The sequence below is a fragment of the Corythoichthys intestinalis genome, chromosome 13, assembly GCF_030265065.1.
Source record: "Corythoichthys intestinalis isolate RoL2023-P3 chromosome 13, ASM3026506v1, whole genome shotgun sequence".
Taxonomy (NCBI): domain Eukaryota; kingdom Metazoa; phylum Chordata; class Actinopteri; order Syngnathiformes; family Syngnathidae; genus Corythoichthys; species Corythoichthys intestinalis.
The window spans coordinates 24961734-24989135 of NC_080407.1; the positions used below are offsets into that span (position 1 = coordinate 24961734).

Here is a 27402-nt window from a genome sequence, read left to right on the forward strand (position 1 = left end):
CCTGTTGGGTTTGGAATATGGGTGCAAGAGACTTTTTGGAGCAGTTTTGCACAATGTATCGACTCGCCAAATTTCATCATTCTACGTTGAAAAAACCTAATAGGAAAGGCCTTTTTGAAAATTTCAAGGGGGCGCCACTGAGCCATTTTGTTAAATTTTTTTGTAGATTATCAAAATTTACGCAAAGTTGCATGTATGTGCAAATTTTGGTGAGTTTTCGTGCATGTTCAGGCCTCCAAATGTAAACTCCAACTGTGAACCGATAAAAATTTCACATTTGATCCAAAATATCCGATTTCCTGTTGGATTTGGAATATGGGTGCAAGAGGCTTTTTTGAACAGTTAGGCATAAGGTATCTACTCCCCAAATTTCATTGCTCTACGTTGAAAACCTGAGAGGAGAGGCCTTTTTGAAAATTTTAAGGGTAAAGGGGGCGCCACTGAGCCATTTTTTGACATTTTTTCAAAACGACACAAGATTATCGAAATTTACGCAAAGCCGCACGTATGTGCAAATTTTGGTGACTTTTCGTGCATGTTCAGGCCTCCAAATTGGCCATTTTCATTTGCCCTGAAAAAAGAATAATAATAATAATAATAATAATAATAATCCTTTGCAAAACAATAGGGCCTTCGCACGTCTAGTGCTCGGGCCCTAATAATGCAATACAGGGCTTTGTTGGTGTAGTGATATTTGTAATTGCTATATGTTTGTGATCGCCTCATGTACTGTATCTTGGCCTCCGTACAACTATTTCAGTCCAGTGTATGACGCGGATGAATATTTTCCTGGTTGTTGAGATCATCTGCATGAGTAGGTTGAGCAGCACAACTGTTATCCTCTGAGGCGTTGACTGTAAGGGGTCCGAGACATCTGCATTTGGGCAGAGCATGGACAGATTTCATTATCCCCTGCGCAGTGCCATATATTTAGAGAGTTGCGACACTCTCTCATGTCGCCGCGGGTGGTCACGTGCCTCATGTAGGCGTGTATAGTTACAAGCACAAGCAGCGCTGTAGTATTCCATGAACCGGATAGCGGTGATTGCTCCATTTATGGTAAAAATAGATAAAATCACGTATTTTAAGTACTTGTTTGATTATGTCATTGCACTATAGTGTTTATAAATGCTAGTTTTACATTTGGAGTGGTAAGGCAACAACTGAAAACTACGTAAACTGTTACACAGAAGGGAAAGTTCCCATGTCTTGGAGGGAGTTTCATGTTTGTGTCAGCAATAGCATTGGAAATCAACCAACTGGTTGGTTGTGCAGCTTATGGATGCACCAATCAGTCCGAAAAGGGCTACCGAATGTATGGTTTCCCGAAGGACAAAGACCGGCAGAAACGATGGCTGGCAATGGTCAGCCGTAAAAATCTGAAATTGAAGGGGGCCAGCAACAACTATAAACTCTGTCATGTAAGTCATGGTATTATGACTTTTTAAAAAAAATGTAAATTTAAAGTAGAATGGAAACTGATCTTGCGAACCAAACATCAGGAACACTTTGAGGAGGACCAGTTTACGCCAATCAAAGTAGGGCACACATTAAAATTGAGGCCAGATGCTGTCCCAACCATTTTCATTCATCGTTCGAAGCCAAAGAGGAGGAAACTTCCCTTTAGGAGTGTGCCTCCAACCAAAATTCAAACAGACCATACATATTGCACCAGGTTAAACTTGGGTATGATACAGACCAGCTGTCAACAACATTTCCCATGCCAAGTAATTCAAGGATAAACTACACTCCTAATAATATAATTACATTTTTTATATTAATACATTCAGCTTCAAATACAAGAGGTCAGGAATTGTCCTGGGATTTACACACAAAATTTCGATCTACTTCATTGTTAGTTACTTCATAATTTAGCTTTATTTATGCATTTAATTTTCACCTATAACTAAACATTTCTGGTGGATACAACAGCAAAGCAGAACCAACGCCATGATATCACCACACTGTTGACACATGGCAATGCCATAGCAGTTTCTGATTGTGGCAGATGATTTGATTCATGTAACAGTAATGTCCGTTATTTATTTTTTTCCCTTTAGGAGTGTAGTGTACCCTTACTTTGGAGATGACAATAGGTGCAAATGTAAAAACACTGACTGCATATGAAATTAAGAATGCCTTGTTATTGTTACAGACATTCAGGGAGAAATTGAGGTGGGAAGGTTGGGCGAAAGTGAGCACAATGACAATGACGTATCCAGGCCAGGTGATCCAGGGGTGGATGAGCCGGGTGCCGACCAATCAGGAACCAGCGGTGGCGCCACAACACTAGGCCCAGATGCACCAGGGACCACGCTGTCAGGCAAAATGGCAACTGTGGAAGAATTAATGAAGGAACTTACAAGGGAGAAAATAATGAGAAGGAGAGCAGAGAGAGCTCTTAAAAAAAACAAAAAAAATTTAATTTTCAAATGAAGAATATGGATGACGCTTCAGAACCCTTAGCAGACTTCCTCGACATCAGAACCTGTAGCTACAGTGCTTCTGATGTTGTGAGTATTGAGCAGCTGACAGAAGTATCACCATCTGAATTCACAAAGACAGAGTCATGTGTCCTATACCATCTGGCAGGATGCATAGTGAAGAGGGTCATCAGCTTCTCACTCTGCAACCAATGCCAGTGTGCATTGGTTGAAGCACCTATCAATACCAACACAGAGAGTCAGAGTGCCGTCCTGCTGCAGATGAAAGAGTTTAAAACGGGTGCATTATACCGGCCATCGGATGAGGTCTTCACTCTCTTAAAGGATGTCGAGCAGCTGTTCCGTTTGGCAACGAATGATTCCCTCATGGAATCCTCCAATGTTGTGGAGCAGCTGGAAAGAAAGGCTATGAGTTTGCACAGCAACCTTCCCTCATGCCATGAGCTGAAAAAAAAAATCGTGACAACTTACATTAGGCTACGATTGAGAATTCAATCCATGTGCATCAAAGCTGAAAGGAAGGAAATATCAACGATTTGAATATTAAGAAAACAGGTTGCCATGCATTAACTTTACAAAATCGCGCTAACAAGCACATAAAAGCCGGTTGTCTTCCAATACGCACAGATAAGTGTATGTCACAAAGGGCCTCTGAAAGAGATTTTAAAGAGATAATTACTTAATATATCACAGGCGATACATTCCCAGTTAGTATAGCCAGCTTTAAAAATAAGAATCACTCGTCAACCAAGACAAAATATATAATCACGCCATGCACATACAAATAAAGCTCAACATATACATCATAAAGCACCTCTCATAAAATACAGACGGTTGAAAATTCAAAAGAAGTCGGTTTTTAATCAACTTTCCTCCGAATATACGTTCCAAGTTAGCGTAGCCAGCTTTAAAAGTAAGAGAGAATCCCTCGTCAACCAAGACAAAATATACAGTGCCTTGCAAAAGTATTCGGCCCCCTTAAACCTTGCAACCTTTCGCCACATTTCAGGCTTCAAACATAAAGATATGAAATTTAATTTTTTTTGTCAAGAATCAACAACAAGTGGGACACAATCGTGAAGTGGAACAAAATTTATTGGATAATTTAAACTTTTTTAACAAATAAAAAACTGAAAAGTGGGGCGTGCAATATTATTCGGCCCCCTTGCGTTAATACTTTGTAGCGCCACCTTTTGCTCCAATTACAGCTGCAAGTCGCTTGGGGTATGTTTCTATCAGTTTTGCACATCGAGAGACTGACATTCTTGCCCATTCTTCCTTGCAAAACAGCTTGAGCTCAGTGAGGTTGGATGGAGACTGTTTGTGAACAGCAGTCTTCAGCTCTTTCCACAGATTCTCGATTGGATTCAGGTCTGGACTTTGACTTGGCCATTCTAACACCTGGATACGTTTATTTTTGAACCATTCCATTGTAGATTTGGCTTTATGTTTTGGATCATTGTCCTGTTGGAAGATCAATCTCCGTCCCAGTCTCAGGTCTTGTGCAGATACCAACAGGTTTTCTTCCAGAATGTTCCTGTATTTGGCTGCATCCATCTTCCCGTCAGTTTTAACCATCTTCCCTGTCCCTGCTGAAGAAAAGCAGGCCCAAACCATGATGCTGCCACCACCATGTTTGACAGTGGGGATGGTGTGTTCAGGGTGATGAGCTGTGTTGCTTTTACGCCAAACATATCGTTTTGCATTGTGGCCAAAAAGTTCAATTTTGGTTTCATCTGACCAGAGCACCTTCTTCCACATGTTTGGTGTGTCTCCCAGGTGGCTTGTGGCAAACTTTAAACAAGACTTTTTATGGATATCTTTGAGAAATGGCTTTCTTCTTGCCACTCTTCCATAAAGGCCAGATTTGTGCAGTGTACGACTGATTGTTGTCCTATGGACGGACTCTCCCACCTCAGCTGTAGATCTCTGCAGTTCATCCAGAGTGATCATGGGCCTCTTGGCTGCATCTATGATCAGTTTTCTCCTTGTTTGAGAAGAAAGTTTGGAAGGACGGCCGGGTCTTGGTAGATTTGCAGTGGTCTGATGCTCCTTCCATTTCAATATGATGGCTTGCACAGTGCTCCTTGAGATGTTTAAAGCTTGGGAAATCTTTTTTATCCAAATCCGGCTTTAAACTTCTCCACAACAGTATCTCGGACTTGCCTGGTGTGTTCCTTGGTTTTCATAATGCTCTCTACACTTTAAACAGAACCCTGAGACTATCACAGAGCAGGTGCATTTATACGGAGACTTGATTATACACAGGTGGATTCTATTTATCATCATCGGTCATTTAGGACAACATTGGATCATTCAGAGATCCTCACTGAACTTGCTGCACTGAAAGTAAAGGGGCCGAATAATATTGCACGCCCCACTTTTCAGTTTTTTATTTGTTAAAAAAGTTTAAATTATCCAATAAATGTTGTTCCACTTCACGATTGTGTCCCACTTGTTGTTGATTCTTGACAAAAAAAATTAAATTTCATATCTTTATGTTTGAAGCCTGAAATGTGGCGAAAGGTTGCAAGATTCAAGGGGGCCGAATACTTTTGCAAGGCACTGTATATATAATTACGCCATGCACATACAAATAAAGCTCAACATATACATCATAAAGCACCTCTGGTAAAATACAGACAGTTGAAAATTCAAATGAGGTCGGTTTTTAATCAACTTACCTCCGAATATACTTGACAGCCTGCCGTTCAAATGAATGGTGTCCGCCATGTCAAATGCGATGTTTGTAACTATCCAAGGCTCCATAACCCGGAAGTAAAATCGTATAATGGATCCCTATGGGAGTGTCGTGACTCTCTAAATATATGGCACTGCCCCTGCGTAGACAGAAGAAAGAAATGACATTCATTTTCAAATTGCCTTTCTTGCCCATCCGAGAATGTTCCCTGTAAGAATCATTACGAGATGAGCAGGCCCACTGCCTCAGATAGGAATATGCTAAGAAAAGGAAAACAGTTTACAGAATGATGTTTATTTTATCTCAGGTGCAATACTGGCTATGAAATGAAATGTATTCCACACACCTTGAACAATAAATATAAATGCAATTAGTAAATAAGTCAACCCAACAATACACCGTCAAATGCCCATTCCCACTGGGCCAGATTAAAAATAAAACGATGAAAGATTTAAAATCTCTCTCCAGATACTTTTTTCCCCATTTCAAAGGCTTTCTCTGTAAACTAGCTAAGTTACCAGCAAGCATGGTAGCCCAGCTAGCTGGCTAATAACATTAGCCTGTACATTAGTTGCCCACATTGAGAAATACAATTTGTACCTTGAGGCAATTATGAGATTCAGTATTGTACAACAAATAAACATCTACACATGTTGCATTGTCTTTTATTGTTCATTCGATTAAATTAGGGTGACCATATTTTGATTTCCAAAAAAGAGGACACTCGGTCCGGCCTCGAGATACTGTACTTGAATTTTACTGGAAGATCACTCAAAGATGCGTATATCACCTACTTTTTTTTTACTCAACTGGTTACTCAACAGGCTTTATTCTTCCTAAAAAATAGTCAAACAATTAAAAAAAAACAATAATTATTAAAAAAATAATATAATGCAGACCCATGGAATTGTAGTCCAGATAATACACACACACAGTTGGCTATGTGCCAACCCAACATTTTTTAAAATTACGATCACGACAATTGTCGTTGACAAAATGTTATTCCCACTCAATTTTTATTCTCATTCAATGTTCTAGATTGTACGCAAACAATAAACAAAATAAACTGACAAGCTATTCAACCATCATGTTTCCAAACGCAGCAGTTCAAAACTACATTGCCCATAATGCTGCCTAGCGCAGCTGAGCTCACTGATTGCTACCCTATATGTGAGTACGGGAGTCGAGGCAAAATCAGACTTTGCTATAAAAGTTTACTATAATCGGCAGCGCAAAGATGCGGCAACAAACCGGATTTTAAGGATTACACCAGTACAAATCTCCAACAGAAGTCAACAGTTGCCATTATATACGTATTTATCGTTAAAAAAAAAAAACTGATAAGAAACACAGCTATGTAGCCACTAACTAACGCAGAACAAATACAAGACTCATACAATATACTGCATCTCTGTGTACACATACAGTGGGGAGAACAAGTGTTTGATACACTGCCAATGGGTTTTCCCATTGACAGTGTATCAAATACTTGTTCTCCCCACTGTATAACCCTATGTACAACAGAAGACGTGATCGACATTAACAGGTGATAAACTTACAGAAAGGTGTATGGAGCCACGTCTTTTAGAACCCCTTATTGAACTCCTTACTGTAGTCTGATCTCTCGCCAAACCGTCAGTAGATGGTGGTAATTCCCCATGAAACAAAGGGTGAACTGCCAACAAAAAAGAAGAAGATCTACTCCATCTCCCGCCCCTACTACTAGAAGCCACGTCAACGTAGGCATCCGCTGCCCCTAGCGGCCAGAGAGATTCTCTTTAAATTGGTCCCGTGATAAAAAAACGAAAAAAATCCTAAAAAACGGACATTTTCATGAATTTATGAAACCCGGCCGGACACTCCGTAGGGCACGTAATAAGAGGACATGTCTGGGCAAAAGAGGACGTTTGGTCACCCTAGATTAAATATTAAGCACACAGTAGCCTACTATCTGCGTTTACAACTACTGCTGGTGTTCTTGATAAGAGCAGTCAATGAGACGATCAAACTGTAACGAGATTCAATTTTGTTAACCAAAACTCACCCTGCTGTTGTAATTTAAAACAAAGTCCTTTCTGTTGATATTTTTAATCAACTTTTTCCTGACTTCTTTGTGCTCTGCGTGTCCAGGAAATCGATTGAAACTGTAAGGCAACATACATGGGCATTCTTGCTACAGTAAAGGCATGTGTATTTCACAAACTCTCTTCTTCCATTGTAGGATTTTTACGCGGTTGTTGGCACAGTTAATGACGGAACATGTATGTCCACTCGACATCATAAAAATACAGTATATGTATGCACAAAAAGAAAAATTGTCAAACTCCGTTGAATAATTTCACAAACTGTAAGGTTAGCTGCATAGACGGTGTTTGACTTTTGGGGCAGGGGGGGCACAACATGTTGATGACCCCAAAACGCAGTTTCAGCAATAAAATTAACTTACAAGAATTATATAATAATCAGTTGAAAAAGAGCGTTTTTTTGATTCCCATCATTCTTGAGGGCAATTCTAAATCAGGGTGCTTAGGACAGCTATACTTTTTGCCAAGATCTTCATCCATGGAATATGGTACGCCCGCCGGTGTCTTGCCAATGTAGTTACCCCCGTCAAAAATGTTATCCCCTTGGCGGAGCCACTGCGCTGACCTGATTTGCTTGATTTCCATGTTTTGGTGATGTAGTTATCTACAAGGTTTTAAAATATGGCCCAACCATAAAAAAAAAACCAACTACTACTTTTTGTGCCATTTATCGTGACATACATACCGAATGTAAAAAAAAAAAAAAAAAAAGGCAATGTTTTACTGTTTTATACGTAGGATGACCTATAACTTATTACTGTAATTCAAGTCATGCATGGAGTTTCTCCAGTTTAATAAACGTTGATGTCCATAATATTTATCTGTGGTTCTTTTCTGGCTTCAATGAATTGTTTAAGCAGACAAAACTCATAACCAGAGGTGTGTAGTAACGGGTTACATGTACTTCGTTACATTTACTTGAGTATCTTTTTGAAAAAAATGTACTTCTAACAGTAGTTTTACTAAGCCATACTTTTTACTTGAGTAGATTTGTGAAGAAAAAAAACGCTACTCTTACTGCGCCACTTTGGGCTACACAAGAGCCATAATTTTACCAATGAGACATCGCAACATTAATCACATGACTCCATTACACCAATCAGACGCAAGCTTGCCGTTCGATGATCACACAAGCCTGTTGTCGGGCGAGCTCTCTTGAAGGACACTTTAAAGCACCGTACCTAATGAAGTATTTGACATAGAGCGCTGTCCTCAACATTAATTGAAAGCGCGGATTTAAAACTCTCTCCCAGATTTTAATTTCCGACTGACCAGGGAAAACAGAAGATATGATTATTTTAATTTCATCATAGGCTGTATTGGCTGAGCCAAAATTGTGTTGGTTCGTTCCACTGAAATGGATCTACGTGACCTCTGCATTGTAATTTACATACGTTGCTAATTACTACCAAAAAAAAAGTTCTACTCACGGTTTCCAGTCATTTTTTAGTAATTAGCGTTTTCGTGTCGGTCTTTTTTTCCCCCGTGGCGCAGTGATATTGATACGGCGGAGTCGTATCGTCAGTGTGTGAAGCCATTTTAGGTCACGTGCACCAATAGGAGACGAGGACTGTTGCTATGCGCGTCGATAAACAAACAATATGGCGGCGCCCGTGTCAAGCTACGACACGAGCGAAGATGAACCAAAGATAAGAAAACCGCATTCGGAATTTAGTCAAAAGGCATCGAAACAATGCTATATGCATCTCTCAACTGTCCAAGGGCGAAAAAGGGCAGGAATTTGGAAAAAACGTGCAGAGCCCGCGTGGTTGCGTCAGACAATGGCTTTCTTCCCAGGCTCCGTCGAAGGATCTTGCTGAAAATGCGTCGACTGGGATTTTTAACGACATTGACTACAGGTAAGCCACACACACGCCTTTACTACAAGGTTAATTGTTATTAACTTATGCTAAAAAAAAATCTTATTTAAACTAGTGTCGTAACGATACCATTTTTTAGCCCAGATATCAATACCACTTTGTTATAAAATGTATATAGGGTACAGTGTGTCGAAAGTGAATCCAGTAGAACTTTTTATTGCATACCAGTTATGGGTGACAATGGCTAAATAAACCTTTTGGCTCAAGAACATCAAGCTGTAGTCAATAAAAGCCCTGATACTGACGTGGCAGTGATTGCTGTTAGTCTGCAGATAGATTTACAGTGTAAATTGCATTTTTTCACAGGAGGAGGCAACAGAACGAGGACTGACGTCTCTAAGGTCTCTGCAGCTCCTGGCACTAGTGTGTGTTCAGCACTCATTGGCATCCATACATTCACAGGTTGTGACTCTGCTTGTGCCTTTCATGGCAAAGGCAAAAAAAACCTTTTCTTTTGCACGTCATAAAAAAGAATACCTGACTGGGTTTGCAAAGCTGGGCAGCAGTTTTAAACTTGACCTACAAACATTTAACACGTTGTGTAAATACGTGTGCCACCTGTTTTGCCAGTCATGTGGCAAAAATGATGCCAAATGCAGATCTTTCTGTATGGCCTCGTCAGTCTTGCCAGAACATTCTATTCCCCCCAAAACTGATGCTCTGTACCAACATTGCAGGACAGCAGACTATCAAGCAGCAATTATGAAACGTTGTCTGACAGTTAAAATGTGTGCCCCTTCACCCATTGGGAATGGGTGGGACATTGAGGATGGGCAGTTGGCAGTGACATGGATGACTAAAAATCCTGCCCGATACTGTTTTGCAAGTAGTCAACTGTAGTTGAAAGGCAACCAATTGTGACATGGGAAGATGTTCCTGTATGTCTGCAAAACTTTCTTGTACTGATTTATATCGGTGCCAAGCATGTGAGAATGTTTCCAAAGAAACAGAAGACACTTGGATAGGATGATGACTTTGAGTAAAGCGATTTTGAGGAGTAATGTTGTCATGTACAGTTTTACTATTCTTTTATTTCTATTTTTTTTAATTCGTTTTTCAATATTTGTATGTGTAATAATGTGTATTTCTATAGTATGAGATACTTCCATGTTTAAATAAATGTGTACCAACAGTACTATACTTGAATGATTCCAACCTTTTGTGTATATACAGTGTGATTAAAAAAGGCTGTGCCAAAATCAAAATGCCATGTCAAAAACGAAAAACATAAAAAAAAAAATAAAAACTACCTTGGACAGATGTAGGAAGTAACTAAGTTTAATTTCATGTTTTCATAGTACTCAAATATGGCCATCACCAGCAGCATGGACAACATCAAGTTGACATGAGAATTCCTCCCTCCCGCGTTGATTGCGTCTGTTATGTAATCTTTCATGTCATCAATATTCGCTGGAAGTGGTGGAACATACACTTAGTGTATAACATACGTTATGTGCCATAAAGATGGATAACGAACTTTGTCTTTAACATACCAACACGTCCAGCAAGTACTGATGATGTGAAATATCGAACAACAGTCGCAATCAAGACAATAACTGCGACATGCACACGTTTGAGAGGAATTCTCATCGTGGCTTGATTTTGTCCGTGCTGCTGGGTGTGCTCACATTTGAGCACTTGTGAAACATGAAATAAAACTTGGAAGTTATCTTCAACACGTGTCCATCACTTCTTTTGTGATGTCTTTCATTTTTTAAGTATCACCTTATTATTTTGGCACATTATATTTTTGATCACCCTTTAATTTTTTTGTCTTATTCCATTTTTGCCATGATTCACATCTAGGAGGGTGTGGTAGCAATTGGGTTGATTTTCAGCTATTTATGATCATGGCGTGCATTTTTTATTTTATATATTTCCTTGCATAGTAGGTTGTGATATTTTTAATATGACGCATAAGCCTTTAGCTTAATTCAATATATATTTCATTGTGCTGGGTGCAAATCATTAATGTTGAAGTGTTTCCTTCAAGAAATTAGCTACATTTCTCATTCTGAATTCACCTATGTGTATACTAAGGCACCAATACTTGTTTCAAATGTTTGGTAGATGTGTTTATGACATTTGATAAAGATTTTGTGTTGCCAGAATTAATATAACACTTAAAACAAGCAAAAACAGCAACACTAGATCTGTATTTTCTGTATCTGCACTTTTTCATGGTCCCAATAAAGCCATATTTCCACAAGCTTGTCCATTCGCAGCACTTCCTGGTCAACTCTAATCTTTTAATGGACGACGGTCTCACAGAAGAAGTTGTAGCTGTCAGTGAAGGGTGTTTCAGTTCTGAAAAACACGCACACACACATAAACCATGTGAGAACTGTTTCATCCATATCATATTTACATAATCTTCCAATCCAAATTATATAGGCTTGTCTATTCTGCCATTTTTTCCTGAATAAAATTATCAAATAGGTTTTTGGAACTACGGTTAAACAGACTAAATACTATGTTATTTGTCAATCTAAACTTTTTGCTCAAAGTTAACAATCTAACATCATAATAATGACCGCTACAGCCCAGAACTCACATTGCAAGTCTTAACTTCATATGTGATCTGACCAGAAGCCCACAACTCCCATAGTTATTCACAACAAAAGGCGTGTGTGTGGCTTACCTGTAGTCAATGTCGTTAAAAATCCCAGTCGACGCATTTTCAGCAAGGTCCTTCGACGGAGCCTGGGAAGAAAGCCATTGTCTGACGCAACCACGCGGGCTCTGCACGTTTTTTCCAAATTCCTGCCCTTTTTCGCCCTTGGACAGTTGAGAGATGCATATAGCATCGTTTCGATGCCTTTTGACTAAATTCCGAATGCGGTTTTCTTATCTTTGGTTCATCTTCGCTCGTGTCGTAGCTTGGCACGGTCGCCGCCATATTGTTTGTTTATCGACGCGCATAGCAACAGTCCTCGTCTCCTATTGGTGCACGTGACCTAAAATGGCTTCACACACTGACGATACGACTCCGCCGTATCAATATCACTGCGCCACGGGGGGAAAAAAGACCGGCACGAAAACGCTAATTACTAAAAAATGACTGGAAACCGTGAGTAGAACTTTTTTTTTGGTAGTAATTAGCAACGTATGTAAATTACAATGCAGAGATCATGTAGATCCATTTCAGTGGAACGAAATCCATTTTCTAAGCACTTTTTCCATGGTGCCAATACAGCCTATCAGGTGCTCATGCTCTTTGGACGAATAATGCTTTATTACGTTTTTTTCTTTCCTCACTATTGATAAATATTGTGCCTTTGGCTTCATATTTGTTACAAGCCCCGGTCAGCGGTACTGATTTAGTCATTTCATATCCTGTTTTATTTTGGTAGGGTACTCTCTGTTCAATTCAGTCAGCTTTGTCATCCTCCCCTAATCACTGAGTGCCTGCACCTGGTTCCTATTAGATGCACTCCTTAAAAACCCTTCTTGTTTGTTATTTGCCAGTGCGTTTTCAGTGTTTAGAGATCATTTGGAATCTACGCCACAGCCAACCTTGAAGTTAAGTTTTTTGCCTTGCTATGTTTTTGCCTTTGACTGTTTGTGTTGGAACTTTGAATTTTGTCATCACGTCCCTTTTCCTGAATTAAATGTTTATTGGACAGTGTTAATCTCTTGTCTCGTGCATTTGAGTCCAGCCGTGTGTGCCCCAATCCGTGACAGAACGCACTGGTCAACATGGACTCAGCCGAGACAGACTAAGGGCCGCTCTGGGCGCCCAAGGAACTAAATTGAAGAAGCAGGAAGAACACCTCCATGCACTCAGTCAGGCAGTGGAGCAGCTTTCAAAAGAACAGCGCGGAGGGCAAGAAGGTGTGGCTCTTCAGATCCAGCAGCTGGCTCAAACCCTGCAGCTGACATTGAGTCGCCTGGAATCACCACCAGTCGCCACCGCACCTGCCGCTGCTTCAGCGCCAGCCCCTCCTTCGCAGACTCCTGGGAACGGGCAGGCTTCGCTCCCCCACCTAGCGCCTCCTGACAAATTCTCGGGGGAATCGGGTGACTGTCGCACTTTTCTTTTTCAGTGCGACCTCCACTTCAAGCTCATGCCTCATGTTTATGGAACTGATGCTGCCAAGTTAGCATTTATGGTCTCTCATCTCTCGGGCCGAGCAGCCGAATGGGCGACCACAGAGTGGGACAGACATTCCCCAGCATGCCGCACGACAGAGGATTTCACCTTGGCCCTCCGAAGAGTGTTTGATCGGGCAGCCCCAACAAGGGAGGCAGTGTGGGCTCTGGAGAACCTGCGGCAATGTCGGCTCAGCGTGGCAGACTACGCCATCAAGTTTCGGACTGCTGCAGCAGGAAGTGACTGGAACGACGCAGCGCTGCGTGACTCATTCCGTCGAGGCCTTTCTGATACTATTAAGGACCATCTGGCACCGTATGAGAACCCAGCAGACCTAGATTCATTGGTGGATTTGGCGTCAAGAATTGACTTTCGTCTTCGGGAGCGAGAGAAGGAGAGGCGCCACACCACCCTGACATGCCAGGACCCTCGCCCCCAACCGCTCGAGGCAAATCCACCCTCCACTGCAGCTGAGGAGCCCATGCAGATTGGCCGCGCCCGACTCACCCAGGAGGAGAGACAGCGGCGTCTGCGAGCGAGGCTTTGCTTCTATTGCGGAAAGGAGGGACATCAGCGTGCGTCATGCCCGGTAATAATGTCACGTTTGACTAGGTCTCCTCCTATCAAAGTCCTAACCCACAACACAACTAACTATCCGCTGCGAACACCCACAGTAATCATGTTAGTTGCGAGCGCACCAACACAAATTCAATGCACTCATAGATTCGGGAGCAGATGAGAACTTGATAGACCGTTCACTTGTCAAAACCTTACACCTGACTACTGTTCCACTTGCCACCCCTGTCATGACGCGCGCCTTGACAGGGAGGGACCTGGTACGAATCACCCATAGAACAGAGACCATGACCATGATCATAGGCAACCATGTAGAGAGACTGGCGTTTCATATAATTAGTTCAACAATGCACCCATTAGTTCATGGTTTCCCATGGCTATTTCCCATGGATTCCGAGAGACCCGGAGAGAAGAGAGCGAGATGGGCTGCTGCAATTCGACGAGAAAACTGGGCTCCAAACGATTACCACAGATTATGTAGTAGTCATTTTATATCTGGTAAGATGCATTATATATATATTTAGAGGGTTTTGGGCTGACAACCACAATTAAGATCATTGCTAGGCTAATCGCCGACAACATACACGTATGTATGTAGTGAGAGTGCTATCGATAAACCATATAAACATTAAAAGCCCTAACTCCATTGACAAACGACATGAAATACATTAGACTTGACAGTGGATGTTAGCAATAACAAAAGATTTTGAATTGAAAATTTCGTAACTCACCTTTCCAAGCACAAGATAGATTCCTGCCGAATTTTTGTGGACGAGGACCTGTTTCACCCAACTAGCAACGAAGTATTTATAAGCCTCCAAGGTCTTAAAGTTTTTCAAACTTTTGTGAGAATAGGCTGATTTTGTGTGGACAAGATAGTTGTACAGTTCAGGGTAGCTAGCAGATGTCAGGCAAATACGGCGGAGACAGCGGGTCGAAAAACATCGATTTAGGCATCAAATATGGATCTGGCGAATGGATAAAATGAAGCTTTTCCACATAACGCCTTTTATGCAACGCATCAAGTGAGTTTACGGCATCCAAAAGCACCGGGTCTTCCATGAAATGCATTATAAATTGCTCGATCAATTGAGACCATTGATAATACAGACACAAAATGACGGACAAGTGGGCGGAACCATACAGCGAGGACGTGTTTTTGTGACGTCGGTGGGTAGGGTCTATAGGCAGCCTAGTCCTGCCTCTTAGGAGAGTCAGATTACCATCATAGCATTATATGGAAATAGGTAATGTCAGTCTGGCTGTTGGGGACTGAAGACGTCTCTGACCAGCACAAAGAGATAATTAAGTCCAGATGGTATGTGGTAGAAACAAAGAACCCTGTGTTTTAGGATATTTGCAGAAAGAGTAGATATCTGGTTAAATATATGAGTAAATATGCATACAAGAGTATAATAGTGAATATATATGTGAATCTGTTCACTAGGCCACTCTAAGACCTTGAAATGCTTCTTAAGAAGCCACTCCTTTGTTGCCCTGGCTGTGTGTTTGGGATCATTGTCATGCTGAAAGACCCAGCCACGTCTCATCTTCAATGGCCTTGCTGATGGAAGGAGATTTTCACTCAAAATATCTCGATATATGGCCCCATTCATTCTTTCCTTTACACAGATCAGTCGTCCCGGTCCCTTTGCAGAAAAACAGCCCCAAAGCATGATGTTTCCACCCCTATGCTTCACAGTGGGTATGGTGTTCTTCGGATGCAATTCAGTATTCTTTCTCCTCCAAACACGAGAACCCGTGTTTCTACCCAAAAGTTCTATTTTGGTTTCATCTGACGATAACACATTCTCCCAGTCCTCTTCTGGATCATCCAAATGCTCTCTAGCGAACCGCAGACGAGCCTGGACGTGTACGTTCTTCAGCAGGGGGACACGTCTGGCAGTGCAGTATTTGAGTCACTGGCGGCACATTGTGTTACTGATGCCTTTGTTACTGTGGTCCCAGCTCTCTGTAGGTCATTCACTAGGTCCCCCTGTGTGGTTATGGGATTTTTGCTCACCGTTCTTATTATTTTGACAACACGGGGTGAGGAGGGAGTTGAAAGTCCGTGCTGCCCAACGATGGCCTCAAAACATCACTGCTTTAGAGGAGATCTGCGTGGAGGAATGGGCCACAATACCCGCAACAATGTGTGAAAAGCTTGTGAAGAGTTAAGCCTGAGTTATACTCCCGCGTTGCAGTGACGGCGTAGCGACTACGGCGTCATTCGACATTCGATAGTTCTGCGGTGAGGAAACGCGTTGCTCTGTATTTCACCGCCAAGCCACTAGAGGGATGTGGCATTATGTTTGTACGGTTTTGGGGCATGCTTGTTTACTTCCGCTAGTCAGAGAAAAATAAACAATGCAATATGGAACTCTTGAAAGTAAATATTCTGCTCATCAACACTGAATAAATATTGAACATACAAATGTTGAGGGGCAGGCGACGCAGAAGACGGTTTCGAGGCGGTTTGGCCGACTTTTGATGCCGCACAGAGAGTCGGGTGGAGGGAGCTAGCTGTGGCGGCTAGCTTCAAACTGGCGTCGAGCACTGCGTTCAAGGTCTGCAAAGCCCTCCAGCCCGATTTGTTTGCCGTGTCCTACAACCAGCCAGTGGGAAGCCACAGCAGATTTCTGGCGTCCAGGGAACTTCCCAAACTGCGTTGGGAGGCTTGATTTTAAGGTTATCATAAAAAGCACTGAGGCACTCTCAATCAGTGATGATGTATCGTGTGTGTGAACTGTCTGTTATTGAAAATTAAAGATCAAAACAACTTTTTTGACACCAAATCTGTGCTTTATTCTTTATATACTTGAAGTGTGACACGTAAATAAGTCACAGACTCACAGCAAACATATGTACACAGTAAATGATGAAGTGCACCAACCAAAAATACGACATAAAGTGATAAAAAGTTGGCAGTTTTTGGCCGACTGGGTCACCGCTTCGTGTGGCCACTTGATTCCGACCACCCACGTCTCGGTGGTTCTTCCATTTATTTATTTTTTCGATCGCCGACCTTGCCATTTGGCAATCACAATAATAATTTCTTGACGAGACATGCTCTTCGATGATACTCCCGTCGGCTTGGTCCATTTTTGCGTGTAGAAAACAATGTTTGATTCTATTGTACAATGGCGGTGTTTTCGCGGTAAACCGGAAACAACAGTCTGAGCGGACCAATCACAGTCCGTTTTCGCTACGTCATATGCGTCTACGCGACGGTTACAAAAATCGAGAGGTGCGTGTCAGGCTACGGCGTAGGGTCGTAACTCGATTCTTCCTTGACGGCGTAGGTCTGACGCGGAAGTATAACTCAGGCTTTACAGAAAACGTTCGGCCTCCATTATTGCCAACAAAGGGTACATAACAAAGTATTGAGATGAGCTTTTGGTATTGACCAAATACTTATTTTCCACCATGATTTGCAAATAAATTCTTTAAAAATCATACAATGCGATTTTTTTTTTCCCACATTCTGTCTCTCATGGTTGAGGTTTACCCATGTTGAGAATTACAGGCCTCTCTAATATTTTCAATTTTGAGAACTTGCACAATTAGTGGTTGACTAAATACTTATTTGCCCCACTGTATGTTTTGTGTTGAAAATGATTTTGTTTGTTAATAACATGGTCACCACCTGACACCTACAGGGGTTGCATTGAATAAGGCGCTATTGGAACAGAAACGTTCACTGTTTTTTGTAATAAATTCTACACCAACTTCTTCGTCCGTGTTGAATCCATATTATACGGCTCGCCGTTTCATTACAAAGTGGCATTATTTATATCATATGCTTCCCTTTCAAAGTACATTTTTCACATTTAATGTTTGAAACTGCAGACCCCAAATTCCAAAAATTCAAAATCATTTAAAATACTGTCATTAAATTAATATGGAAAATCAGAATATATTGTTCAACATTGCAAAAATACTAATTATGAAAAAAAAAAAAAAAAAAAAAACAATTCTGGCTCACAAATGTGTTTTTCGTGGGGGGATTAACGTTACCATGGCGCAAAAATGAATTTTTATTGTACAGAAACTGAAATTTTCTAAAATTCAATTGGAGGTCGAAAATGAATGAATGAATGAATTTATTGTCATTGTCATCATCATCAAAATCATTGACAGTTTCAGAGTGTGGATTTTTTTTTTTTTTTTTTACCCGAAGGAAAGACGAAGACAGAAAAGGAAAGACGGGAAGAGCAGATGCTTATCTAAACCCGTCCCCCATCAGCCCGGGACGCACAAAGAGCATATTGTGTATCAGTCCAGTCATAATCTTCACATTTCGTTCAAAAGTCATTGACTGCCATGGATTTTCACATATTGTCAATTCGAGTGGGTTGATTGTATCAGTTGATGTCCAAGTAGGTGTAGGGAGGGAAGGCCGGGGGTGCCATGGAGGCTCGCGTCTGTTGTATCCGCTTCAGAAGATTAATCATCATCCTCCCTTGCCCGGTTTCCTCGAGCGAGCCTTTCGTGATCACGGAGCTCCGTGTTGATTTTTGTGACCATTTGAGCGGCGGCATCACTTAGCGCTGCTTGTTCCTTCGTCACCTGTGACAATTTGTCGCCGTTGTGACGAGCGACCTCCATTATCTCGTTGAGTTGATTCTTCATCCTCATCGACAATCGGCGAACCCAGAGGGCACCAAGAAGCAACAGGAAGGCGAGAGCCATCAGAGAGCCGAAGATGAAGAGGTCCTCGACGTCCTCAATCTGGAGAGACGTTAAGCATAATGGCCTCCATTTTCCCCAGGCATCCTCCACATAACCAGACGTGAAGGTGTTGGCCGGACATGGTCGTTGGCTTGGTGTAGGTCTCATCGTAGAAAATATTTTATCCAGAGAGCTCAATGCCCAATCTACAAGCTCCATTGTGTAGCAGGTCAAACACGGCACTCTCGTTGCAATGGCAGCTCAGTAATGCGATTTTGCTGAAGGGCATTACCTAAGAGCAATTGTTATGTCTTATTCTCTGACCCTGACATTTAATCATCCTTTGCTGTGAGAACCTCATATCTGTGATGTGTGTGCGCTCTGTGGTTATGACGGATTTTGGTCAATGTAATGTTTTATTATATTTTGTTTGTACATTTTTTTGAAGTAACTTAATGAATTTATATTCGTTAGCGCTGCATTACATGTACTCTATAGGCGAGCCCAGTGTTTACAATCGAGAACGATTTCATTGTAGTCCTAATGGTCTGATAGGAAAACAGTCCGTTTCCTCTCAGGTCGTAGGAAGATTCTCTTAGTTGGAACAATGCTTGTAGGTTAGTCGGGAGACTGTTTGTGTTGGCCTTGTACATCATTTGAGCAGTTTTGTAGTTAACCAGGTCATGAAATTTTAATAACTTGGACTCGATGAAAAGTTTATTGGTATGTGCTCTGAACGGTGCTCTATGAATAATTCTAATGGCTTTTTTTTTTTTTAAATGAAGATGATGATAGTTCTATAATAGTGCCCAGTGGGGAAAAGTTAGCTGCAGATTTAGACTGTGGAGTCCAGAAACTAAATCTGTCTTTGGTGTCTCCAAATAGGTAGGATATGTTTTGTAGCCATAATAATATTATTTGCTGTTGCTATTGAGTGTCCGGCGTGCAGAGCTCTGTTGGTAATTTATTTTCGTGGTGTGAAAAGGGGGTGTTAAAATAAGGCTTATTGGACCTTTTTAGTTTTGAAATGTGTTCGTGTGTCATTGTGCCGTCTAGCTGCAGGAATTTGAATAATAATTCACAGGCATTTTTATTTCCAAACCAGAACTCTCGGCGAAATCAAACGCTGTCTTTATAGTAGCCTAGTAGTATCACGTAAACGGCATGCGTGTGTACTGTCATGTATGGAGAAAATGTGCGAGCATGACAAATTTTGACCGTAACGGCTATTTTTGGATGGGAAAAACTAAAACATATCCTTAGCACCCCTTCCTGTGAGTGACCAGTGCCCCTGTACCAGCCCCCGTCGATGAAAATCTCTTGAGACTGCTTCAAAGGGCTTGTACCTCAAGCTCTTATTTTTATTCATAATTAATACCTTGTTTTTATTCAGTCCACTACATTTAAATGTACTTTTCATATTTTATCCTAATATTCAGAGGTGGGTAGAGTAGCCAAATTTTTAAATCAGGTAAGAGTAGTGTTTCTTCTACATACAATTACTTTAAGTAAAAGCAGTCATCCAATAATGTACTCAAGTATAAGAAAAAACATTCGTTGAAAAGAATACTCAAGTAATGAGTAACATTGTGAGTAACTGCTCAGATTTTTTTTTTTTTTTTTTAAATAATGGTATAGATTTATTTATGGTATTTGGTAAACTTTTTTTTCAGCACAACTTCATCTGCATGAACTGTTATTATTATAAGGAAGTCAAAGCAGGACGACTTGGAACGGTTCTTACAATCAAGAGATATCCCTCACGTGGATATTACGCGCATGAAAACAGACAAGGTGCGTATTCAACATTATCGATGTCAAAACAGCGGCATGGACATGGACACATCATATGTTGCCGCTACCGTTGTGTCTGTAAGGTAAATTAGGTTAAAGCATGCATCGTTAAGTGTCAAGAAAAATGCTCTGTATGTCTTCTTACAGAGCTCCTAAGTGTATATCATGGAATACTAATACGACAGGGTACCAAACAACGAGACCGTCGTTTATTCTAGCAGTAGGCTACTATTGAAATCATTAACACTTCACACAAAAATACCTAATATGTGCTGAGACATTCAATAATGTATAATATCGTATTTAAAGCTGCTGTAGTTTTGTGCCACTGCTCTGTGAATTTATTTATACAGTAGTAGGCTGTATTGGCTGAGCCAAAATTGTGTTGGTTCGTTCCACTGAAATGGATCTACGTGACCTCTGCATTGTAATTTACATACGTTGCTAATTACTACCAAAAAAAAAGTTCTACTCACGGTTTCCAGTCATTTTTTAGTAATTAGCGTTTTCGTGTCGGTCTTTTTTTCCCCCGTGGCGCAGTGATATTGATACGGCGGAGTCGTATCGTCAGTGTGTGAAGCCATTTTAGGTCACGTGCACCAATAGGAGACGAGGACTGTTGCTATGCGCGTCGATAAACAAACAATATGGCGGCGCCCGTGTCAAGCTACGACACGAGCGAAGATGAACCAAAGATAAGAAAACCGCATTCGGAATTTAGTCAAAAGGCATCGAAACGATGCTATATGCATCTCTCAACTGTCCAAGGGCGAAAAAGGGGAGGAATTTGGAAAAAACGTGCAGAGCCCGCGTGGTTGCGTCAGACAATGGCTTTCTTCCCAGGCTCCGTCGAAGGATCTTGGTGAAAATGCGTCGACTGGGATTTTTAACGACATTCACTACAGGTAAGCCACACGCACGCCTTTACTACAAGGTTAATTGTTATTAACTTATGCTAAAAAAAATCTTATTTAAACTAGTGTCGTAACGATACCATTTTTTAGCCCAGATATCAATACCACTTTGTTATAAAATGTATATAGGGTACAGTGTGTCGAAAGTGAATCCAGTAGAACTTTTTATTGCATACCAGTTATGGGTGACAATGGCTAAATAAACCTTTTGGCTCAAGAACATCAAGCTGTAGTCAATAAAAGCCCTGATACTGACGTGGCAGTGATTGCTGTTAGTCTGCAGATAGATTTACAGTGTAAATTGCATTTTTTCACAGGAGGAGGCAACAGAACGAGGACTGACGTCTCTAAGGTCTCTGCAGCTCCTGGCACTAGTGTGTGTTCAGCACTCATTGGCATCCATACATTCACAGGTTGTGACTCTGCTTGTGCCTTTCATGGCAAAGGCAAAAAAAACCTTTTCTTTTGCACGTCATAAAAAAGAATACCTGACTGGGTTTGCAAAGCTGGGCAGCAGTTTTAAACTTGACCTACAAACATTTAACACGTTGTGTAAATACGTGTGCCACCTGTTTTGCCAGTCATGTGGCAAAAATGATGCCAAATGCAGATCTTTCTGTATGGCCTCGTCAGTCTTGCCAGAACATTCTATTCCCCCCAAAACTGATGCTCTGTACCAACATTGCAGGACAGCAGACTATCAAGCAGCAATTATGAAACGTTGTCTGACAGTTAAAATGTGTGCCCCTTCACCCATTGGGAATGGGTGGGACATTGAGGATGGGCAGTTGGCAGTGACATGGATAACTAAAAATCCTGCCCGATACTGTTTTGCAAGTAGTCAACTGTAGTTGAAAGGCAACCAATTGTGACATGGGAAGATGTTCCTGTATGTCTGCAAAACTTTCTTGTACTGATTTATATCGGTGCCAAGCATGTGAGAATGTTTCCAAAGAAACAGAAGACACTTGGATAGGATGATGACTTTGAGTAAAGCGATTTTGAGGAGTAATGTTGTCATGTACAGTTTTACTATTCTTTTATTTCTATTTTTTTAAATTCGTTTTTCAATATTTGTATGTGTAATAATGTGTATTTCTATAGTATGAGATACTTCCATGTTTAAATAAATGTGTACCAACAGTACTATACTTGAATGATTCCAACCTTTTGTGTATATACAGTGTGATTAAAAAAGGCTGTGCCAAAATCAAAATGCCATGTCAAAAACGAAAAACATAAAAAAAAAAATAAAAACTAGCTTGGACAGATGTAGGAAGTAACTAAGTTTAATTTCATGTTTTCATAGTACTCAAATATGGCCATCACCAGCAGCATGGACAACATCAAGTTGACATGAGAATTCCTCCCTCCCGCGTTGATTGCGTCTGTTATGTAATCTTTCATGTCATCAATATTCGCTGGAAGTGGTGGAACATACACTTAGTGTATAACATACGTTATGTGCCATAAAGATGGATAACGAACTTTGTCTTTAACATACCAACACGTCCAGCATGATGATGTGAAATATCGAACAACAGTCGCAATCAAGACAATAACTGCGACATGCACACGTTTGAGAGGAATTCTCATCGTGGCTTGATTTTGTCCGTGCTGCTGGGTGTGCTCACATTTGAGCACTTGTGAAACATGAAATAAAACTTGGAAGTTATCTTCAACACGTGTCCATCACTTCTTTTGTGATGTCTTTCATTTTTTAAGTATCACCTTATGATTTTGGCACATTATATTTTTGATCACCCTTTAATTTTTTTGTCTTATTCCATTTTTGCCATGATTCACATCTAGGAGGGTGTGGTAGCAATTGGGTTGATTTTCAGCTATTTATGATCATGGCGTGCATTTTTTATTTTATATATTTCATTGCATAGTAGGTTGTGATATTTTTAATATGACACATAAGCCTTTAGCTTAATTCAATATATATTTCATTGTGCTGGGTGCAAATCATTAATGTTGAAGTGTTTCCTTCAAGAAATTAGCTACATTTCTCATTCTGAATTCACCTATGTGTATACTAAGGCACCAATACTTGTTTCAAATGTTTGGTAGATGTGTTTATGACATTTGATAAAGATTTTGTGTTGCCAGAATTAATATAACACTTAAAACAAGCAAAAACAGCAACACTAGATCTGTATTTTCTGTATCTGCACTTTTTCATGGTCCCAATAAAGCCATATTTCCACAAGCTTGTCCATTCGCAGCACTTCCTGGTCAACTCTAATCTTTTAATGGACGACGGTCTCACAGAAGAAGTTGTAGCTGTCAGTGAAGGGTGTTTCAGTTCTGAAAAACACGCACACACACATAAACCATGTGAGAACTGTTTCATCCATATCATATTTACATAATCTTCCAATCCAAATTATATAGGCTTGTCTATTCTGCCATTTTTTCCTGAATAAAATTATCAAATAGGTTTTTGGAACTACGGTTAAACAGACTAAATACTATGTTATTTGTCAATCTAAACTTTTTGCTCAAAGTTAACAATCTAACATCATAATAATGACCGCTACAGCCCAGAACTCACATTGCAAGTCTTAACTTCATATGTGATCTGACCAGAAGCCCACAACTCCCATAGTTATTCACAACAAAAGGCGTGTGTGTGGCTTACCTGTAGTCAATGTCGTTAAAAATCCCAGTCGACGCATTTTCAGCAAGGTCCTTCGACGGAGCCTGGGAAGAAAGCCATTGTCTGACGCAACCACGCGGGCTCTGCACGTTTTTTCCAAATTCCTGCCCTTTTTCGCCCTTGGACAGTTGAGAGATGCATATAGCATCGTTTCGATGCCTTTTGACTAAATTCCGAATGCGGTTTTCTTATCTTTGGTTCATCTTCGCTCGTGTCGTAGCTTGGCACGGTCGCCGCCATATTGTTTGTTTATCGACGCGCATAGCAACAGTCCTCGTCTCCTATTGGTGCACGTGACCTAAAATGGCTTCACACACTGACGATACGACTCCGCCGTATCAATATCACTGCGCCACGGGGGAAAAAAAGACCGGCACGAAAACGCTAATTACTAAAAAATGACTGGAAACCGTGAGTAGAACTTTTTTTTTGGTAGTAATTAGCAACGTATGTAAATTACAATGCAGAGATCATGTAGATCCATTTCAGTGGAACGAAATCCATTTTCTAAGCACTTTTTCCATGGTGCCAATACAGCCTATAGTTAGCATTGAGCTAAATATGATGTATTTACTCAAATTTTCTGTTTGCAGGTTGATATGGCAGTAATTTCCATCATGACTGATGAGCAAATTGCCAAATATATCACCTCATATGGTGATCGAGTAGCTACCCTTTCCTTCTGCCAACAAAAAATGTCCAGCACCAATAAAAAAAACACTTTTACAAAGTATAAAACAAAATAAGCTCAAGAAAGAAAGGTGCACCTGGTGGATACTCCACTGTGCCCAAAAATGGTGGTCAGGGAATAACAATTGCATGGCAAAAACAAGTCTCGGCAGAAAAGACTTGCAGAAAGATTGAAATTGGATGGCTCCATTTTAATACTAATGAATACTTTCAAGTGAAGGCGAAAGATGTCGGAGGAACAAGACATGCTACTACAGAAAAAACGGTTGTTCAAATTTTGGAATTGGGAAGGAAAGGAGTTGTTTTTCCCAGATGGAATTTCATCCAAAGGAGAAGTTGGTGACTTTACGTTAGATGTCTGTGATTTTAAAAGAAAGGAGATTTCTCTAGATGAAACGGTTGGCAGATTGTATGAAAAGACCAAACTGAGGCTGCTTCGATTTTACATCTGCACAAAAGAACGGTTTTCAACATCTCAAGTGGATTGTGAAGATCCATTATCTGATGATTCATCTGTTAGCATGTCTGAAGGAGCACTTTCACAGTGGTTTGGAGAAGAAGATCATCTTTATACATATGTACGGAATCATGAGAACTCATCCGACAATGACCGAAATGAGGAGGTTCGTGTCAGTTGGTACAATATTTTGTATGTGGACTAAACACAGTGAGAGCAATCACAACAACAAATTTATGGTAATATAAAATAATGGCAGCTGTAATTGCGCGAATTGTACTGTTACATTTTTTTCGAGGGGGGGGAACTATCACCGCAAATGTTTTGTCATATTAACACCTAACTACCGTATTTTCCGCACTATACATTGCACTTAAAAGCCTTCAATTTTCTCAAAAGCATCGCTTTATAATCGGATGCGTCTATATATGGATCAATATTGCTTAATCACCGCATGACATTCCCTTTAGAGCAGTACCATCTAGTGGATTTATAACGCAACTTCAACCACTAGTAGTACTACAACTGCACCTTTTAATGTGAAAAATGTGGAGAAAAAAAACATGGAAGTAAAAGAAAAAAAAAATAGAGGTCGAAGCAAAAAAGGCCAGGCCCGTTTACGGTTCGCTAGAGAGCATTTGGATGATCCAGAAGAGGACTGGGAGAATTTGTTATGGCCTCGACGTGTACTTTCTTCAGCAGGGGGACACGTCTGGCAGTGCAGGATTTGAGTCCCTGGCGGCGCATTGTGTTACTGATGGTAGCCTTTGTTATTGTGGTCCCAGCTCTCTGTAGGTCATTCACTAGGTCCCCCCGTGTGGTTCTGGGAATTTCGCTCACCGTTCTTGTTATCATTTTGACGCCACGGGCGAGGAGGGAGTTAAAAGTCATTGTTGCCAAACGACAGCACCAAAACATCACTGCTCTAGAGGAGATCTGCATGGAGGAATGTGCCAAAATACCAGCAACAGTGTGTGAAAAGCTTGTGAAGAGTTACAGAAAACGTTTGGCCTCCATTATTGCCAACAAAGGGTACATAACAAAGTATTGAGATGAGTTTTTGTTATTGACCAAATACTTATTTTCCACCATGATTTGCAAATAAATTCTTTAAAAATCAAACAATGTGATTTTCTGTTTTTTTTTTTTTTTTTTTTTTCACATTCATGGTTGAGGTTTACCCATGTTGACAATTACAGGCCTCTCTAATATTTTCAAGTGGGAGAACTTGCACAATTAGTGGTTGACTAAATATTTATTTGCCCCACTGTATACAGTATATGGCAGAAAACACTCAAGTGACTTAAAGTTCCGCTCTGAGACCCCCAATTTGGCCAAATTTCAAAATTGTCCGATATGCACGTGTGGAAAGCTGAAAATCTCAATTTTCTGGGGAAGAAAAATTTTAAACAGGAGGGAATTAAAAAAGTTTTTAAAAAATAAACAGCAAAACCCTAACTGGAGGCAAGATCACGTGAGAGCAGAATTAAAGACGCCATGATTTTAACGAGATATTATAGCGTACTTACCTTCACTGTAAAAAAATTGCTGTAAATTTACGGCCAATTTTGAACACTAAAATACCGTTTTTTATGTTAAACAGTTTATTACCGTAGTTAGCAATGCACTGTGGGTTACCAACATTAAAGCAACAAGACAAATGCTGTAAACGGTATGTTAATGTTTCAATTACATGACACTACCGTATTTTTTGGAAACTGAGTTTTGTCTGGAAATTTGGAGCATTGTGGCAATATAGACTATGTTTTTTGCCAATTTAAATTAAAATAACTAGACACCGCAAATAATTTGCCATCAAATCCCGGAGGACTTATTTACCCATAATTTGGATGTTGGAGACTCTTCAGAGAATGACTTTAGATGACATTTGCTGCTCCACATTGCTTGTTGTTCAACAATTGGACCAATTGGGATTTATATGTACCAATTTATAAACGGTAAGTTAATTAAGTCTTACTCATATTACCTAAATTTTTTTATATTAAACTAAAGTTCTGAGGATGCTGGATAGCGATATATAATATTGATGTTAATTCCTCTGGAGTGCCAGTAGAGGGCAGTTTTCTATTGTTTTGCAAAAGATGCAGCTGAGAGAATTTTTTGGGAAATAAATAAGTGTCTCATATGTATCCAACAGTGGAGTTACAATACGATACAATTTATTTTTAATTATTTCTCTATTTATATTAATATTTATTTAATAAATATATTATGTTTATGTTTTGATTGTTAGTAGTTTTAAATTTTGATGTTGCAAATGTTAGCTAAATGCATTAGCGTTAGCTGTACCGGATGATGTATGGGTGTTGAGCCTCAGACTACAACACAATCACATCGACGCAAACACCAGACTGGATGTTTGGTTGGCCTATACGCTATATTATTATATTATTTGACGTTGCCTCCATTCTG

The 27402-nt window shown here is 40.4% G+C and overlaps 1 long non-coding RNA gene across 3 annotated transcripts; it reads right to left on the minus strand.

Moving 5' to 3' along the window:
• Positions 1 to 1523: 1523 nt before the first annotated feature.
• LOC130928567 (uncharacterized) lies at positions 1524 to 8747 on the minus strand. Of its 3 annotated transcripts, XR_009066709.1 has the most exons (6): positions 8660 to 8747; positions 5129 to 5284; positions 3070 to 3095; positions 2736 to 2888; positions 2583 to 2661; positions 1524 to 2335 (listed from the first exon to the last, which is right to left on the minus strand). It is a non-coding gene; the product is annotated as an uncharacterized LOC130928567 (long non-coding RNA). The 3 variants fall into 3 exon arrangements; XR_009066710.1 differs by lacking the exon at positions 3070 to 3095; XR_009066711.1 differs by lacking the exons at positions 3070 to 3095; positions 5129 to 5284; positions 8660 to 8747 and adding an exon at positions 2916 to 3060 and having other exon boundaries at positions 1525 to 2335; positions 2736 to 2837.
• Between the last annotated feature and the right edge of the window lie 18655 nt (positions 8748 to 27402).